The 18568-nt window shown below is 42.4% G+C and overlaps 1 pseudogene; it reads right to left on the reverse strand.

Moving 5' to 3' along the window:
- Positions 1-499: 499 nt before the first annotated feature.
- LOC135538463 (copine-5-like) overlaps positions 500-18568 on the reverse strand; it is an 86253-nt pseudogene continuing 68184 nt past the window's right edge.

Genomic DNA, 18568 nt, shown 5'->3' on the forward strand with positions numbered 1-18568 from the left:
AAATGGTTAACTTTGTTAAAGCAAGGCCCCTGAACTCTTTTCTGCACTATGCAATGATATGGGCAGCGACCATGTAATGCTTTTACAACATACCGAAGTGCGCTGGTTATCAAGAGGCAAAGTATTGACACATTTTTAAAAATTGAGAGACGAGCTTAAAGTTTTCTTTACTGACCATAATTTTCACTTGTCTGACCGCTTGCAAGTTTCTCACACGACTGGCCTATCTGGGTGATGTTTTTTCTCGTCTGAATGATCTGAATTACAGGGACTCTCCACAACTATATTCAATGTGCAGGACAAAATTGAGGCGATGATTAAGAAGTTGGAGCTCTTCTCTGTCTGCATTAACAAGGACAACACACAGGTCTTTCCATCATTGTTTGATTTTTTGGTCAACCCAGATGAGTACTTTGGTGTGAACTCAAGCTTACGGACAATGTTAAATGTGATATAGCGAAGCACCATAGCGAAGCACCTGAGTGAGTTGGGTGCGCAATTACACAGGTACTTTCCTGAAAAGGATGACACAAACAACTGGATTCATTATCCCTTTCATGCCCTGCCTCCAGTTCACTTACCGATATCTCAACGAGAGTCTCATCGAAATTGCAACAAGCGGTTCTGTGAAAATTTCATTTAATCAGAAGCCACTGACATATTTCTGGATTGGGCTGCACTCAGAGTATTCTGCCTTGGCAAATCTCGCTGTTAAGACACTGATGCCCTTTGCAACCACAAACCTTTGTGAGAGTGGATTCTCGGCCCTCACTAGCATGAAAAATAAATGCAGGCATAGACTGTGTGTGGAAAATGATTTAAGACTGAGACTCTCTCCAATACAACCCAACATTGCAGAGTTATGTGCATATTTTCAAGCACACCCTTCTCATTAACCTGTGGTGATTTATTCGCAAATTGTTGATATGTAAGATGGATAAATAAAGAGCAAAATTATTGATTATTATTATAATATTATTTGTGCCCTGGTCCTATAAGAGCTCTTTGTCTCTTCCCATGAGCCGTGCTGTGACAAAAACTCACACTCATTCTTATGTTTAATAAATGTATCGTATAGTGTGTGTGTGGCAGGCTTACAATGACAAAAAACAACATTTGAGAGTGCGCTGACCCTGATGCTAGATGGGGTACGCTGCTGGAGGTTGAACGTTTGAAGGGGTACGGAAGTATAAAACGTTTGGGTACCACTGGGCAAGACCAATTATGTAGCAAAGACATGTTAAATCAGTTTGTTTTGTGTTTTTCAGCCATGCATTATATGAGGTAGGCTATGTCATTATTATTTTATTTCAGTTTTTTGGGGTAGGCTCATGCAGTGCCTTCAGAAAGTATTCATACCCCTTGACTTATTCCACATTTTGTTGTGTAACAGCCTGAATTCAAAATGATTAAATCGATTTTTCCTCCCTCACCGATCTACACACAATACCACATAATGACAAAGTGAAAATATTTATTGAAAATGAAATACTGAAATATCTCATTTCCATAAGAGTTCAGACTTCTGAGCCAATAATTTGTAGAAGCACCTTTGGCAGCTATTACAGCTGACTTTCTGGCTAAGTCTCTCAGAGTGATTACAGCTGTGAGTCTTTCTGGCTAAGTCTCTCAGAGTGATTACAGCTGTGAGTGTTTCTGGGTAAGTCTCTCAGAGTGATTACAGCTGTGAGTCTTTCTGGGTAAGTCTCTCAGAGCGATAACAGCTGTGAGTGTTTCTGGGTAAGTCTCTCAGAGTGATTACAGCTGTGAGTCTTTCTGGCTAAGTCTCTCAGAGTGATTACAGCTGTGAGTCTTTCTGGCTAAGTCTCTCAGAGTGATTACAGCTGTGAGTCTTTCTGGGTAAGTCTCTCAGAGCGATAACAGCTGTGAGTGTTTCTGGGTAAGTCTCAGAGCGATTATAGCTGTGAGTGTTTCCTGGTAAGTCTCTCAGAGTGATTACAGCTGTGAGTCTTTCTGGGTAAGTCTCTCAGGGTGATTACAGCTGTGAGTGTTTGCTGGTAAGTCTCTCAGAGCGATTACAGCTGTGAGTGTTTCCTGGTAAGTCTCTAAGAGCTTTCCACATCTGGATTGTGAACATTTGCCCATTATTCTGTTCAAAATTCTTCAAGCTCTGTCAAATTGGTTGTTGATCATTGCTTGACAACCATTTTCTTGTCTTGTCAGAGATTTTCAAGTAGATTTAAGACAAAACTGTAACTCTGCCACTCAGGAACGCAGACTGTCTTCTTGGTAAACAACTCCAGTGTAGATTTGGCCTTGTGTTTTAGGTCATTGTCCTGCTGAAAGGTGAATTAATCTCCCAGTGTGTAGTGGAAAGCAGACTGAACCAGGTTTTCTTCTAGGATTTTGCCTGTGCTAAGTTTCATTACATTTCTTTTTTTATCCTGAAAAACTCCCCAGTACTTAACAATTACAAGCATACCCATAACATGATGCAGCCAACACTATGCTTGAAAATATGGAGAGTGGTACTCAGTAATGTGATAGATTTGCCCCAACCAAAGCCACACTTTTTTTGCAGTATTACTTTAGTGCCTTTTTGCAAACAGGATGCATGTTTTGGAATATTTTTTATTCTGTACAGGCTTCCTTCTCTTCACTCTGTCAATTAGGTTAGTATTGTGGAGTGACTGCAATGTTGTTGATCCATCCTCCGTTCTCTCCTATCACAGCCATTAAACTCTGTAACTGTTTTAAAGTCACCATAGGCCTCATGGTGAAAACCCTGAGCGGTTTCCTTCCTCTCCGGCAACTGAGTTAGGAAGGATGCCTGTATCTTTGTAGTGACTGGGTGTATTGATACACAATCCAAAGTGTAATTAATAATATCACCGTGCTCAAAGGGATATTCAATGTCTGTTTTTTTTTTTTTACCCATCTACCAATAGGTGCCCTTCATTGCGAAGCATTGGAAAACCTCCCTGGTGTTTGTGGTTGAATCTGTTTTTGAAATTCTATCTGTGTGCGTGTTATAGCGTGTGTATAACAGTACCTATCGAAGTCTCCATTGCACAGTGCTCTGACAGGAATGGCGATGGCCTGCCACACTGGGTTTAGAGTGTTCTTCACAACCTCCGTCTTGTGGCAGATAGTAAACCTGGACAGACGGAAGAATGAACACAGCCTGACAACAACTTCCCCAACACCTGGCACCTACTTAACGCTATCCCTAACACATCTTCCCCAACACCTAGCACCTACTTAACGCTATCCCTAACACATCTTCCCCAACACCTAGCACCTACTTAACTCTATCCCTAACACATCTTCCCCAACACCTAGCACCTACTTAACTCTATCCCTAACACATCTTCCCCAACACCTAGCACCTACTTAACTCTATCCCTAACACATCTTCCCCAACACCTGGCACCTACTTAACTCTATCCCTAACACATCTTCCCCAACACCTAGCACCTACTTAACGCTATCCCTAACACATCTTCCCCAACACCTAGCACCTACTTAACGCTATCCCTAACACATCTTCCCCAACACCTAGCACCTACTTAACTCTATCCCTAACACATCTTCCCCAACACCTAGCACCTACTTAACTCTATCCCTAACACATCTTCCCCAACACCTAGCACCTACTTAACTCTATCCCTAACACATCTTCCCCAACACCTGGCACCTACTTAACTCTATCCCTAACACATCTTCCCCAACACCTAGCACCTACTTAACTCTATCCCTAACACATCTTCCCCAACACCTGGCACCTACTTAACTCTATCCCTAACACATCTTCCCCAACACCTAGCACCTACTTAACTCTATCCCTAACACATCTTCCCCAACACCTGGCACCTACTTAACTCTATCCCTAACACATCTTCCCCAACACCTAGCACCTACTTAACTCTATCCCTAACACATCTTCCCCAACACCTAGCACCTACTTAACGCTATCCCTAACACATCTTCCCCAACACCTAGCACCTACTTAACTCTATCCCTAACACATCTTCCCCAACACCTAGCACCTACTTAACTCTATCCCTAACACATCTTCCCCAACACCTAGCACCTACTTAACTCTATCCCTAACACATCTTCCCCAACACCTGGCACCTACTTAACGCTATCCCTAACACATCTTCCCCAACACCTGGCACCTACTTAACTCTATCCCTAACATATCTTCTCCAACACCTAGCACCTACTTAACGCTATCCCTAACACATCTTCCCCAACACCTGGCACCTACTTAACGCTATCCCTAACACATCTTCCCCAACACCTGGCACCTACTTAACTCTATCCCTAACACATCTTCCCCATCACCTAGCACCTACTTAACTCTATCCCTAACACATCTTCCCCAACACCTAGCACCTACTTAACTCTATAATGGATATAGTTTTGTTTGAAGACTTAGCTAAACATTTAAATATATAGTTAAAAACATACATTAGGAAAGTATTCAGACCCCTTGACTTTTTCCACATTTTGTTACGCTACAGCCTTATTCTAAAATGGATTAAATAGTCCCCCCCTTATCAATTTACACACAATACCCCATAATGGCATAGCAAAAACAGATTTTAAGAATTGTTTGCAAATGTATAATAATAATGAAATAAAAAAACTGAAATATCACATTTACATACGTATTCAGACCCTTTACTCAATACTTTGTTTAAGCACCTTTGGAAGTGATTACATTCTCGAGTCTTCTTGGGTATGATGCTACAAGCTTGGTACACCTGTATTTGGGGAATTTCTCCCATTCTTCTCTGGAGATCCTGTCAAGCTCTGTCAGGTTGGATGGGGAACGTCTCTACACAGCTATTTTCAGGTCTCTCCAGAGATGTTTGATCGGGTTCAAGTCCGGGCTCTGTCTGGGCCACTCAAGGACATTCAGAGACTTGTTCCGAAGCCACTCCTGTGTTGTCTTGGCTGTGTGCTTGGGGTTGTTGTCCTGTTGGAAGGTGAACCTTCACCCCAGTCTGAGGTCCTGAGTGCTCTGGAGGAGGTTTTCATCAAGGATCTCTCTGTACTTTGCTCCGTTCATCTTTCCCTCAATCCTAACTAGTCTCCCAGTCCATGCCGCTGAAAAACATCCCCACAGCATGATGCTGCCACCACCATGCTTCACTTCACCTTAGGGATTGTGCCAGGATTCCTCCAGATGTGGCGCTTCGCATTCAGGCCAAAGAGTTCAATCTTGGTTTCATCAGACCAGAGAATCTTGTGTCTCATGGTCTGAGAGTCCTTTAGGTGCCTTTTGGCAAACTCCAAGCGGGCTGTCATGTTCCTTTTACTGAGGAGTGGCTTCCATCTGGCCACTCCACCATAAAGGCCTGATTGGTGGAGTTCTGCATAGATGGTTGTCCTTCTAGAAGGATTTCCCATCTACACAGTGGAAATCTAGAGTTCTGTCAAAACTATGAAATAATACACATGGAATCATGTAGTAAGCTAAAAAGTGTTACACAAATCAAAATATATTTTATATTTGAGATCCTTCAAATAGCCACCCTTTGCCTTGATGACAGCTTTGCACACTCTTGGCATTCTCTCAACCAGCTTGATGAGATAGTCACCAGGAATGTTTTTCAATTAACAGGTGTGCCTCCTTAAAAGTTAATTTGTGGAATTTCTTTCCTTAATGCATTTGAGCCAGTCAGTTGTGTTGTGACAAGGGAGGCTGAATATCGAACTGTGCCCAGGAGCCCTGACCTCCAGGGGGCATCCCATTAGTCATGCTAGTCACTCTCACTCAGATATCATTAACACCACATCAAATTTGTAGAATTGCAGAAAATGTGCTTCACAACTGCACATATTTCTCTCCAACACATGGCAAAATTGGTAGAATTTCAGGAAACTTGCTTTAAAACTGCAGCATTTTCTCTCCGCCCTATGGTGTAATGTGTAGAATGGTAGGAAATAAATGTAATGTTTACTAACCACCCTATGGTATAATGTGTAGAATTGTAGGAAATAAATGTAATGTTTTCTCTCCCCCCTATGGTATAATGTGTAGAATTGTAGGAAATAAATGTAATGTTTTCTATCCCCCCTATGGTATAATGTGTAGAATTGTAGGAAATAAATGTAATATTTTCTCTCCGCCCTATGGTATAATGTGTAGAATTGTAGGAAATAAATGTAATGTTTTCTCTCCCCCCTATGGTATAATGTGTAGAATTGTAGGAAATAAATGTAATGTTTTCTATCCCCCCTATGGTATAATGTGTAGAATTGTAGGAAATAAATGTAATATTTTCTCTCCCCCCTATGGTATAATGTGTAGAATTGTAGGAAATAAATGTAAAGTTTACTATCCACCCTATGGTATAATGTGTAGAATTGTAGGAAATAAATGCCCTCATACTTCTCGTCGGTAAAACAGTAGATTAGAGCCAGAAAACAAACAGAAAAACAGGAATGAAGAACTCACGTTCCATCCTCGTTACTCCGGTAGAAGACCAGGAAGGGGTCCGACTTCCCAAAGAAGTCTTTCCTGTCCAGCTTGTGGGCACAGAACTGCATGGTGGCAACTTCCTGGAGCAGAGAAAGGGGGCAGAGAAAGGGGGCAGAGAGAGGGGGGCAGAGAGAGGGGGCAGAGAGAGAGGGGAAGGTGGAGAAAGTAGGGGGCAGAGAGAGAGGGGAAGAGGGCGAAAGAGAGAGAGAGAGAGGGCAGAGAAGGGGGGGCAGAGAGGGGGGCAGAGAGAGAGGGGAAGATGGAGAAAGTAGGGGGGGGGGCAGAGAGAGAGGGAAGAGGGCGAAAGAGAGAGAGAGGAGGGCAGAGAAGGGGGGGCAGAGAGAGAGTGAGGGGGACAGACAGAGAGAGAGCAAGAGATAGAGAGAGAGCGAGAGAGATGGAGGGTGGGTGGGTGGGTGGGAGATGGAGGGAGGCAGAGTGAGAGAGAGTGAGGGGGACAGAGAGAGAGAGAGAGAGAGATGGAGGGTGGGAGATGGAGGGAGGCAGAGCGAGAGAGGACCAAGAGAAAGAAGGGAGAAATAGACAGAGAGAGAGGACAGAGAGGGAGAGAGAGTAGACATTACATTGTAAATCCCCAGTAGGATTGCAGGTTCTCCGTATGCTCCCTGTGGTGTTTTGTATATGGTGTCTTGTGCCAAGATATAAAAGCACTGAATGACCAAATAAACCCATTGGCTGCAACCTAATAAGCAACACACCACAGCAGCACCGCATAGCCAGTGAGCCCTGATTTTCAAATCCAAAATCCTAGCTAAAAAACAAACACATTAATAATTATTACTCGAGTTGTGTTCTGCATTCAAAACCAGGAGTATCGAAAAGCAGCGTTTAAAATGTAATGTGCAACCTTGTGGTTGTGAAGGTTGTGATTACAGCCTTAAATGCCTGAGAGTGCATACAAAATGGGCTCTGAAATAGAATAGGTTTAGAAAGTGAAAATGGCCTTTATGTCTCTGTATGGGGTGTGGGATAGAGGGGGTTTAGTTCAGCTAATGATACATTTTAAAGCCTGGTATTATTATCATAATCACACTCATTCTGGCAGCATTTAAGTGTTCACGCACCGCCATTACGGAGACAATGGGTACGTCCCAAATTGTACCCCATTTCCTACGTAGAGCACTCGTTTTGACCTCGGCCAATAGGGTGTCCCACACGGCTTTAATCGGAAGTAGTGCACTGTTAGAGACAAGGGTGCTATTTGGTACACATAAAAATGAATGCGCCCCAACCCCATAATGGCTGTATTGTATGTAATGTCTGTAATGGCTGTGCTGCCAGCGTAATGGCTGTGCTGCCAGCGTAATGGCTGTAATGGCTGTGCTGCCAGCATAATGGCTGTGCTGCCAGTGTAATGGCTGTAATGGCTATGCTGCCAGTGTAATGGCTGTGCTGCCAGCATAATGGCTGGAATGGCTGTGGTGCCAGCGTAATGGCTGTGCTACCAGTGTAATGGCTGTGCTGCCAGTGTAATGGCTGTAATGGCTATGCTGCCAGTGTAATGGCTGTGCTGCCAGCGTAATGGTTGTAATGGCTGTGCTGCCAGCATAATGGCTGTGCTGACAGTGTAATGGCTGTAATGGCTGTGCTGCCAGTGTAATGGCTGTGCTGCCAGTGTAATGGCTGTGCTGCCAGCGTAATGGCTGGAATGGCTGTGCTGCCAGTGTAATGGCTGTGCTGCCAGCATAATGGCTGTGCTGCCAGTGTAATGGCTGTAATGGCTGTGCTGCCAGCATAATGGCTGTGCTGCCAGTGTAATGGCTGTAATGGCTGTGCTGCCAGCATAATGGCTGTGCTGCCAGTGTAATGGCTGTAATGGCTGTGCTGCCAGTGCAATGGCTGTGCTGCCAGTGTAATGGCTGTAATGGCTGTGCTGCCAGTGTAATGGCTGTGCTGCCAGTGTAATGGCTGGAATGGCTGTGCTGCCAGTGTAATGGCTGGAATGGCTGTGCTGCCAGTGTAATGGCAGGAATGGCTGTGCTGCCAGTGTAATGGCTGTGCTGCCAGTGTAATGGCTGTGCTGCCAGTGTAATGGCTTAATGGCTGTGCTGCCAGTGTAATGGCTGTAATGGCTGTGCTGCCAGTGTAATGGATGTAATGGCTGTGCTGCCAGTGTAATGGCTGTAATGGCTGTGCTGCCAGCGTAATGGCTGTGCTGCCAGCGTAATGTCTGTAATGGCTGTGCTGCCAGTGTAATGGCTGTAATGGCTGTGCTGCCAGTGTAATGGCTGTAATGGCTGTGCTGCCAGTGTAATGGCTGTAATGGCTGGGCTGCCAGTGTAATGGCTGTGCTGCCAGTGTAATGGCTGTGCTGTCAGTGTAATGTTGGTAATGTCTGTAATGGCTGTGCTGCCAACTAAATGTCTGTAATGGCTGTGCTGCCAGAGTAATGTCTGTAATGGCTGTAACGGCTGTGCTGTCGGGGATGTGTCTGTAATGGCTGTGCTGCCAGCATAATGTTGGTAATGTCTGTAATGGCTGTGCTGTCAGCGTAATACCGATAATGGCTGTGCTGTCAGCGTAATGTCGGTAATGGCTGTGCTGCCGGGTGCAGTACATTACAGTACAGTACAGTACAGTGTGGTACAGCATAGTATACTACAGTATAATAGAGTATAGTGCAGTACAATACAATACATAATATAATACAAGTATAAAGCAATACAGTATAATACAGTGTAGTGCAGTACAATACATAATATAATACAGTATAAAGCAATACAGTATAATACAGTATAGTGCAGTACAGTATTTTTTTCCCCCACCTTTAACCAGGTAGGCAAGTTGAGAACAAGTTCTCATTTACAATTGCGACCTGGCCAAGATAAAGCAAAGCAGTTTGACACAAACAACGACACAGAGTGGAGTAAAACAAACATACAGTCAATAAAACAGTATAAACAAGTCTATATACGATAAGAGCAAATGAGGTGAGATAAGGGAGGTAAAGGCAAAAAAAAGCCAAGGTGGCAAAGTAAAGACAATATAGCAAGTAAAACACTGGAATGGTAGATTTGCAGTGGAAGAATGTGCAAAGTAGAAAGAAAGTAGAAGTAGAAAGTATAATACAGTACAATATAATACAGTACAGTGCAGTACAGCATAACACAGCATAATGCAGTACAGTGCAGTACAGTATAACACAGCATAGTACAGTACAGTATAGTGCAGTACAGTATAATACAGCATAATACAGTACCCTGCAGTACAGTATAACACAGCATAATACAGTACAGTGCAGTACAGTATAACACAGCATAATACAGTACAGTATAGTGCAGTACAGTATAATACAGTACAGTATAGTGCAGTACAGTATAATACAGTACAGTACAGTAAAGTGCAGTACAGTATATAATACAGTATAATACAGTACAGTATAGTGCAGTACAGTATAGTGTAGTACAGTATAATATAGTATAATACAGTACAGAGCAGTACAGTATAATACAGTACAGTGCAATACAGTATAGTACAATATTACACAGTATAATACAGTATAGTGCAGTACAGAACAATATGGTGCAGTACAGTATAGTATATTACAGTACAGTATAATAAAGTATAGTGCAGTTTAGTTTTATACTGTATAATACAGTATAGTTCAGTACAGTATAATAAAGTATAGTGCAGTTTAGTATAATACAGTATAATACAGTATAGTGCAGTACAGTATAATACAGTATAGTGCAGTACAGAATAATACAGTATAGTGCAGTACAATATAATGCAGCATAATACAGTATAGTGCTGTACAGAATAATACAGTATAGTGCAGTACAATATAATACAGTATAATATAGTACAGTACAGTATAATACAGTATAGTGCAGTAGAGTGTAATACGGTTTAGTGCAGTACAGTACAGTATAATACAGTATAGTGCAGTGTAGTGCAGTACAGTATAGTAAAGTATTATATAGTACAATATAGTGCAGTACAGTATAATACAGTATAATACAGAACAGTGCAGTACAGTATAGTACATTTTTACACAGTATAATACAGTATAGATCAGTACAGTATAATACAGTATAATAAGGTAGAGTGCAGTACAGTGAAGTATAATACAGTACAGTGGAGTACAGTATAGTGCAGTAAAGTATAATACAGTACAGTAGAGTATAATATAGTATAGTGCAGTACAGTACACTATGGTATAGTGCAGTACAGTACAATACAGTATAGTGCAGTACAGTATAATACAGTACAGTGCAGTACAGTATAATACAGTACAGCGCAGTACAGTATAGTACAATTGTACACAGTATAATACAGTATAGTGCAGTACAGTATAATACAGTATAATACAGTACAGTGCAGTGAGCTATAATACAGTACAGTGGAGTACAGTACAGTATAGTGCAGTACAGTATGTTATTGTACAGTATAATACAGTATAGTACAGGCTAATACGTCTAGTGCAGTATAGTATAATACAGTATAGTACAGTATAATAAAGTATAGTGCAGTACAGTACAATACGGTATAGTGCAGTACAGTACAATACAGTATAGTGCAGTACAGTATAATACAGCATAGTGCAGTACAGTACACATACAATACAGTACAGTACAATACATTATAGTGCAGTATTATACAGTATAATACAGTATAGTGCAGTACAGTATAATACAGTATACTACATTACAGTGCAGTACAGTAAAGTATAATACAGTATAGTGCAGTCCAGTATAATACAGCATAGTACAGTACAAGTACAAGACAGTACAGTACAATACAGTATAGTGCAGTACAGTACAGTATATTACAGTACAGTATACTAAAGCATAGTGCAGTTTAGTATAATACAGTATAATACAGTGTAGTTCAGTACAGTAAAATAAAGTCTAATAGAGTATAGTTCAGTACATTATAATACATTATAGTGCAGTACAGTGTAATACAGTTTAGTGCAGTACAGTACAGTATAATGCAGTATAGTGCAGTGCAGAATACTACAGTGTAGTGCAGTACAATATAACGCAGTATAATACAGAATAATTCTGTATATTATAATACAGTATAGTGCAGTACAGTGTAATATAGTTTAGTGCAGTACATTACAGTATAATACAGTATAGTGCAGTATAATACAGTATAGTGGAATACAGTATAGTGTAGTACAGTATAATACAGTATAGGTCAGTACAGTATAATACAGTACAATACAGTACAGTGCAGTACATTTACATTTAAGTCATTTGGCAGACGCTCTTATCCAGAGCGACTTACAGTATAATACAGCATAATACAGTACAGTGCAGTACAATATAAAACAGAATAGTACAATAGAGTGCAGTAGAGTATAATACAGTACAGTGCAGTATAATACAGCACAGTGCAGTACAGTATAATAAAATATAATACAGTATAGTATTGAGGATGAGACTCCAGCATCTCAATAGGGCACAGTTATCAGATATGAATGAAAGCCCTATTTTCACCAAGTGCTTTCTCAGGGCTTGAAAACATGGTCTCTATCGATCCTCATGACCCACTTCACTCACATCACTCACAGTACATCCTCTGACCTGCCCCACAAACCACCACAACCACCACAACCACTGCTCCAGGCCTTGGCCAGCAGCCCACAACTGGACTAGCAGACCTGGGTTCAACTAGTATTTGTTTACTGTGGTTGACTGAGCTTGCCTAGCACAGTGGAACTAATGAAACCTAGGTCTGCCTTGGTCAGCAGCCCACAACTCTAAGTGGGCTACAACCTCTACCTCATCAAAGCACAGACCCTGAGCTACCTTCCAATATACACACTAACATACTACTTAATAATACAGTATAGAGCAGTACAGTATAGTACAGTATAGTGCAGTACAGTATACTACAGTATGATACAGTATAATGCAGTAATGTACAGTATAGAGAAATACAGTATAATACAGTAGTCAGTAAAGTATAATACAGTACAGTGCAGTGCAGTATAATAGAGTATAATACAGCATAGTGCAGTAAAGTATTATACAGTATTATACAGTACAGGGCAGTACAGTAGAATACAGTATAGCGCTGTACAGTATACTACAGTATAGTGCAGTATAGTATAATACAGTACAGTCAGTAAAGTACAATACAGTATTGTGCAGTACAGTATAATACAGCACAGTGCAGCACAGTACAAGTACAAGACAGAACAGTACAATACAGTACAGTGAAGTACAGTATAATACAGTATAGTGCAGTATAGTATAAAACAGTATTATACAGTATAGTGCAGTACAGTATAATACAATATTATACAGTACAATGCTGTATAGTGCAGTACATTATAATACAGTATAATACAGTATAATACAGTATAGTGCAGTATAGTATAATACAGTATTATACAGTATAGTGCAGTACAGTAGATTACAGTATTATACAGTATAGTGCAGTACAGTGTAATACAGTATAGTGCAGTCCAGTACAGTCCACTACAGTTTAGTGCAGTATAATACAGTATAGTGCAGTACAATATAATACAGTATAGTGCATTACAGTATAATACAGTACACTACAGAACAGCATAGCATAATACCGTGTAGGGAAGTGCGGTATAATACAGTATAATAATGTATAGCACAGTATAATACAGTATAGAGCAGTACAACATAATACAGTATAGTGCAGTACAGTATAATACAGTGTTATACAGTATAGTGCAATACAGTAGAATATAGTATAGTACAGTATAGTGCAGTACAGTATACTACAGTGTAGTTCAGTATAGTATAATACAGTATTGTGCAGTACAGTATAATACAGCACAGTGCAGTACAGTACAAGCACAAGACAGACCAGTATATGAAGTACAGTATAATACAGTATAATACAGTATAGTGCAGTACAGTACAATACAGTATAGTGCAGTACAGTATAATACAGTATAATACAGTATAGTGCAGTACAGTACAATACAGTATAGTGCAGTACAGTATAATACAGTATAATACAGTATCGTGCAGTACAGTACAATACAGTATAGTGCAGTACAGTATAATACAGTATAACACATCACAGTGCAGTACAGTACAAGCACAAGACAGAACAGTATAGTAAGTACAGCACAGTGCAGTACAGTATAATACAGTATAGTGCACCACAGTATACTACAGTATAATACTGTATAGTATAAAAGATGATGGTCTCCCTTGGCCAGTAGCCCACAACTGGACTAGCGGACCTGGGTTCAACTAGTATTTGTTTACTGTGGTTGATTGAGCTTGCCTAGCACAGTGGAACCAATGAAACCTAGGTCTGCCTTGGCCAGCAGCCCACAACTGGACTAGCAGACCTGGGTTCAACTAGTATTTGTTTACTGTGGTTGATTGAGCTTGCCTAGCACAGTGGAACCAATGAAACCGAGGTCTGCCTTGGTCAGCAGCCCACAACTCTAAGTGGGCTACAACCTCTGCCTCCTCAAAGCACAGACCCTAAGCTACATTCCATTATACACACCAACATACCATTTAGAATGCACACCAAATACTGCTTTATACCAAAATTACTAGTAATATGGACCTTGGAAAGGTACCTGGGAAGGAATATCTGGTGAATGTAATAGTGTATAATTAAAATAAATGTTTTCTTCTGAAAACTGAGCAGCTCTGATTAGCTCTGTAAAAACCAATCAACACAATTGGAAAAACAAGATTATAATTTTGAAGGTGAGAGAAAAGTTAACTGCTGATTACAACTGTGGTGACTAAATGGACTCAAGACGTTGTATTGCTGTTGTCTCTTCAGACGTAATCACTCTATCAGTTATTATATTGGTGCAGTTATTATATTGGTGCTGTTATTATATTGGTGCAGTAATTAGATTGGTGCAGTTATTAGATTGGTGCAGTTAATATATTGGTGCAGTTAATATATTGGTGCAGTTAATATATTGGTGCAGTTAATATATTGGTGCAGTTAATATATTGGTGCAGTTTTTATATTGGTGCAGTTATTATACTGGTGCAGTTATTATATTGGTGCAGTTATTATATTGGTCTCTGTTTCTGTCTGTGACGAGAGTTGCTGTTGTTGTTGCTGCTGCTGTTGTTGTTGGTGTTGTTGTTGTTCTTGGTTCCAATAGTTTATATATTTCTCTAAGAGATTGTCAGTTGGATATGTTCTCTGCAAGGTTTTGTATATTTTCCCTATCTTATGAACACCCCTTTTCTGACTCAAATAAGCTTCCCTCAAGGTTCGGATAATTTCCTATGACTGAAAACAGCTTCTGGACATCAAACAAGTGATCAATTACCTCGATTTGGACAAAAGTGTCTACTTTAGGCAGCTCCGGATGTTCAGCTTTCTCCAGATCATGGCAGGGTAGCCTAGTGGTTAGAGTGTTGGACTAGTAACTGGAAGGTTGAAAGTTCAAATCCCCGAGCTGACAAGGTACAAATCTGTCGGTCTGCCCCTGAACAGGCAGTTAACCAACTGTTCCTAGGCCGTCATTGAAAATAAGAATTTGTTCTTAACTGACTTGCCTAGTTAAATAAAGATTTAAAAAAAAACTCTTAAGTGGGTACCTTAAGGAATAATTTTCCCTTACAAAAGGGAATTGATTCAGGGCATTGACCTCATATGGAATGGAATGTATGGCGTATTGGCAGTTAATTTGAAAATGGAATCATTCCTCTAAAACTGGCTGGCTAGCTAACATACAAATTTAGATCAATTCTTCACATTCATTGCTTTAAACAAGCCATCCTACAAGTTATTCCACTGGGGGTTTGGGGACCAGATGATTGTGGGAACAGCCATCCTACAGGTTATCCCATTGGGGTTTGGGGACCAGATGATTGTGGGAACAGCCATCCTACAAGTTATTCCACTGGGGGTTTGGGGACCAGATGATTGTGGGAACAGCCATCCTACAAGTTATTCCACTGGGGGTTTGGGGACCAGCTGATTGTGGGAACAGCCATCCTACAGGTTATCCCATTGGGGGTTTGGGGACCAGATGATTGTGGGAACAGCCATCCTACAGGGTATCCCATTGGGGGTTTGGGGACCAGATGATTGTGGGAACAGCCATCCTACAGGTTATCCTATTGGGGGTTTGGGGACCAGAGAAGTATTAGTGTGGCGCACCACAGCCTGAGGACGATGTTAGAGGAGGATAACACAGCTCAGTATCCACTCTTTCTTCTGTCAGGGACTAGTACCAGGGACTAGTACCAGGGACTACTTCCAAGGACTACTTCCAGGGACTACTTCCAGGGACTAGTACCAGGGACTACATCCAGGGACTACTTCCAGGGACTAGTACCAGGGACTACATCCAGGGACTACTTCCAAGGACTACTTTGAGGGACTACTTCCAAGGACTACTTCCAAGGACTACTACCAGGGACTAGTACCAGGGACTAGTACCAGGGACTAGTACCAGGGACTAACTAACTAACTAACTACCAAGGGTATTACTACAGAAAGTTAGTGGCGTTATGGTAAAGTATTACAATGTGACTTGGTCTGTGTCCTAACCCCCCCTCCCCTCCCCTCCCCCTCCCACCCCACTTCTGACCAGTGCCCATAGGGCCCACTTTCCCCACACTAATTTTAACAATGGCCCACTTCCCTTTATAGTGCACTACTCTTGACCAGTGCCCACTTCCCTTTATAGTGCACTACTTTTGACCAGTGCCCACTTCCCTTTATAGTGCACTACTCTTGACCAGTGCCCACTTCCCTTTACAGTACACTATATAGGTAACAGGGTTCCATTTGGGACACAGACTGCAGCTTCTGTAACGGGTTTCTTCCAACTCCTCCGGAACAAGGATCGGACCAAAATGCAGCGTGGTTCGTTAGATACATCTTTAATGATGAAGAAAACACGAATAATACAAAACAACAAACGTCGAAAACCGAAACAGCCCTGACTGTTTTTTTAATTTTTTTTTTAAATAAAAATAATTTATTATCTTCAATACCATTCATTCTTTACAACTCATAATTTTCATACATACTCAAAAGATGGTATTTTAATTAAACTAATTTAACTAAACATAAACCCCAAACAAAACCTCAGGGGAGCATCTTCCCTCCCAGTCACCCTACCAAATACCTTTCCCTATCTCCCCGTCCCTAATCTATCCCTTACAAATCTAAATGACAACCCAGCCCTAAACCCCCTTCCACCTCTCCCGAGCAGCATGCTGCCCCCACTTCCTCTCCTCCCTCTTCATTCTCCCCCTCAAATCTCCTTCCACCCTCCTCACTATCCCTTCCACCCCCCAATCTCTCCCTGTCTTCACCATGTTCTGCCTGGCTTCCCACAGCCCCGTTTAAAGAGACTCATGAGAAGCCAGAGCAGAAACCTGTCCCTATCCATCCCTCTCGCTCTCCCTACACCTCTCTCTAACCTGGCCCACGTCAAAACAAAATCCCCCTTTACCAAACCTAACAACACCCGTGCCCTAGCCCATACTACTCCGGCAAAGGCACAGTCCCACAGTCGCACAGTCTCCTCCCTGCCACAAGAGGATCTTGGACAGGTGGGGGATTGTACCAAACTATACCGGTACAAGATGGAACGTACCGGCAAGCACTTACGGAGGCTCAACCAATTCAGGTCCTTGAGCCTGTTGTCCAGACCCCGCGCCTGCACTCCCTCCCAGACCACTTCCGAGATGCCCACTACAGGCGCCGGACTCCCTGCCTTTCTGACCTCCTCGTACAGGTGCCTGTGATCTAAACCTACTCGGACAACTTCAACCTCAGGGTGCGCACGCAGCCACTTGGCCGCCCGAGGACCCATGTTAGACCACACCATTACGCTTCTCGCCTGATACAAGAAGAACACCCGCAGGAGATAACCGGATGGGTGTATCACTGGATGAGCAAGCTCCGTTAACAAGAAAGAAACAAACATTGTGTCCAGCTTGAGGGGGAAATGTGGTACCCCTCTACCTCCCTCCCCGATGGGACAGATCATGCATGCCCTGGCGACCCACTCGCACCTGCCACTCCACATAAACTGAAACACAAGCCTCACTAGAGGCCTCCTCAGACAAGCCGGCAATGGGTAGATGTACGCCAAAAACAAAAGAGACGGCAACACATCCACCTTTAGGACCAGGACTTTGCCCACAAAAGACAAATACCTAGCCTTCCACATTGCTAGCTTCCTCTGTACCACTGCGATACGCATTTTCCAGTTCAGTGTCGCTGAGCCGGAGGTCTCAAAATGGACCCCGAGAATCCTCAGGGCCCCCTCACAGAGAGATAACCCCCCAGGCACATCCGTTCTACCGCGCCATCTTCCGAAAAACTTAACGGAAGACTTTGCATGGTTCAGAACTGCTCCCGACGCTCGGGTGAAATCCCCAAAGATGGCAAGGGACCTTGTCAGGCACGAGTCCTTGCACAGCAGCAAGGAAGTGTCGTCGGCGTACTGCGTCAACTTAACACGCAGCCCACAACTTCCAGGGATCAACAAGCCTTCCACCCCTGTGTCTGCCCTAATGGCAGCCCCCAGAGGCTCCATGTACAGAACGAAGAGGAGAGCCGAGAGTGGGCACCCCTGCCTGACCCCAGACGAGAGGTCAAAAACGTCACCCAAGTGACTATTTACACTAACTCGGCACCCCGCTCCGACATATAATGTTCGAATCCATCCTATGAACTTCTCCCCAAATCCTAATCGACCTAACACTCTGAATAAAAAGGATCTATTCACGCGATCAAAGGCTTTCGCCTGATCTAGCGCTGCTACCATTAAAGGCAGTCCTCTATCTTCAACCCAAGCGATGGAGTCCCTGATTAACTGATAGGTTCCATCTAATCCGCGGCCCTCTACCCCGCTGGCGTCTGATCCTCATGGAACGTAGGGAAGGGCTTCTGAAAATCGGTCTGATAAAACCTTTGCAAGTAGCTTGTAATCTACACAACATGGTCATCGCCAGTTGCCATGGTCTGTTTTCCCCCTTAAAAGTGACAGCACACCAACAGCCATTGATCCCCCCGGGACATTTAGTCTCATTTAGGATGGCCTTCACAGAAACCAGAGGACCACTGGTCCAAATCATTTACCCCAAAACTTGAGATAAAACTCAGAGGCAGCCCATCCATCCCAGGCACCTTCCCTTT

This window comes from Oncorhynchus masou, unplaced genomic scaffold, assembly GCF_036934945.1.
Source record: "Oncorhynchus masou masou isolate Uvic2021 unplaced genomic scaffold, UVic_Omas_1.1 unplaced_scaffold_969, whole genome shotgun sequence".
NCBI classification, from domain to species: domain Eukaryota; kingdom Metazoa; phylum Chordata; class Actinopteri; order Salmoniformes; family Salmonidae; genus Oncorhynchus; species Oncorhynchus masou.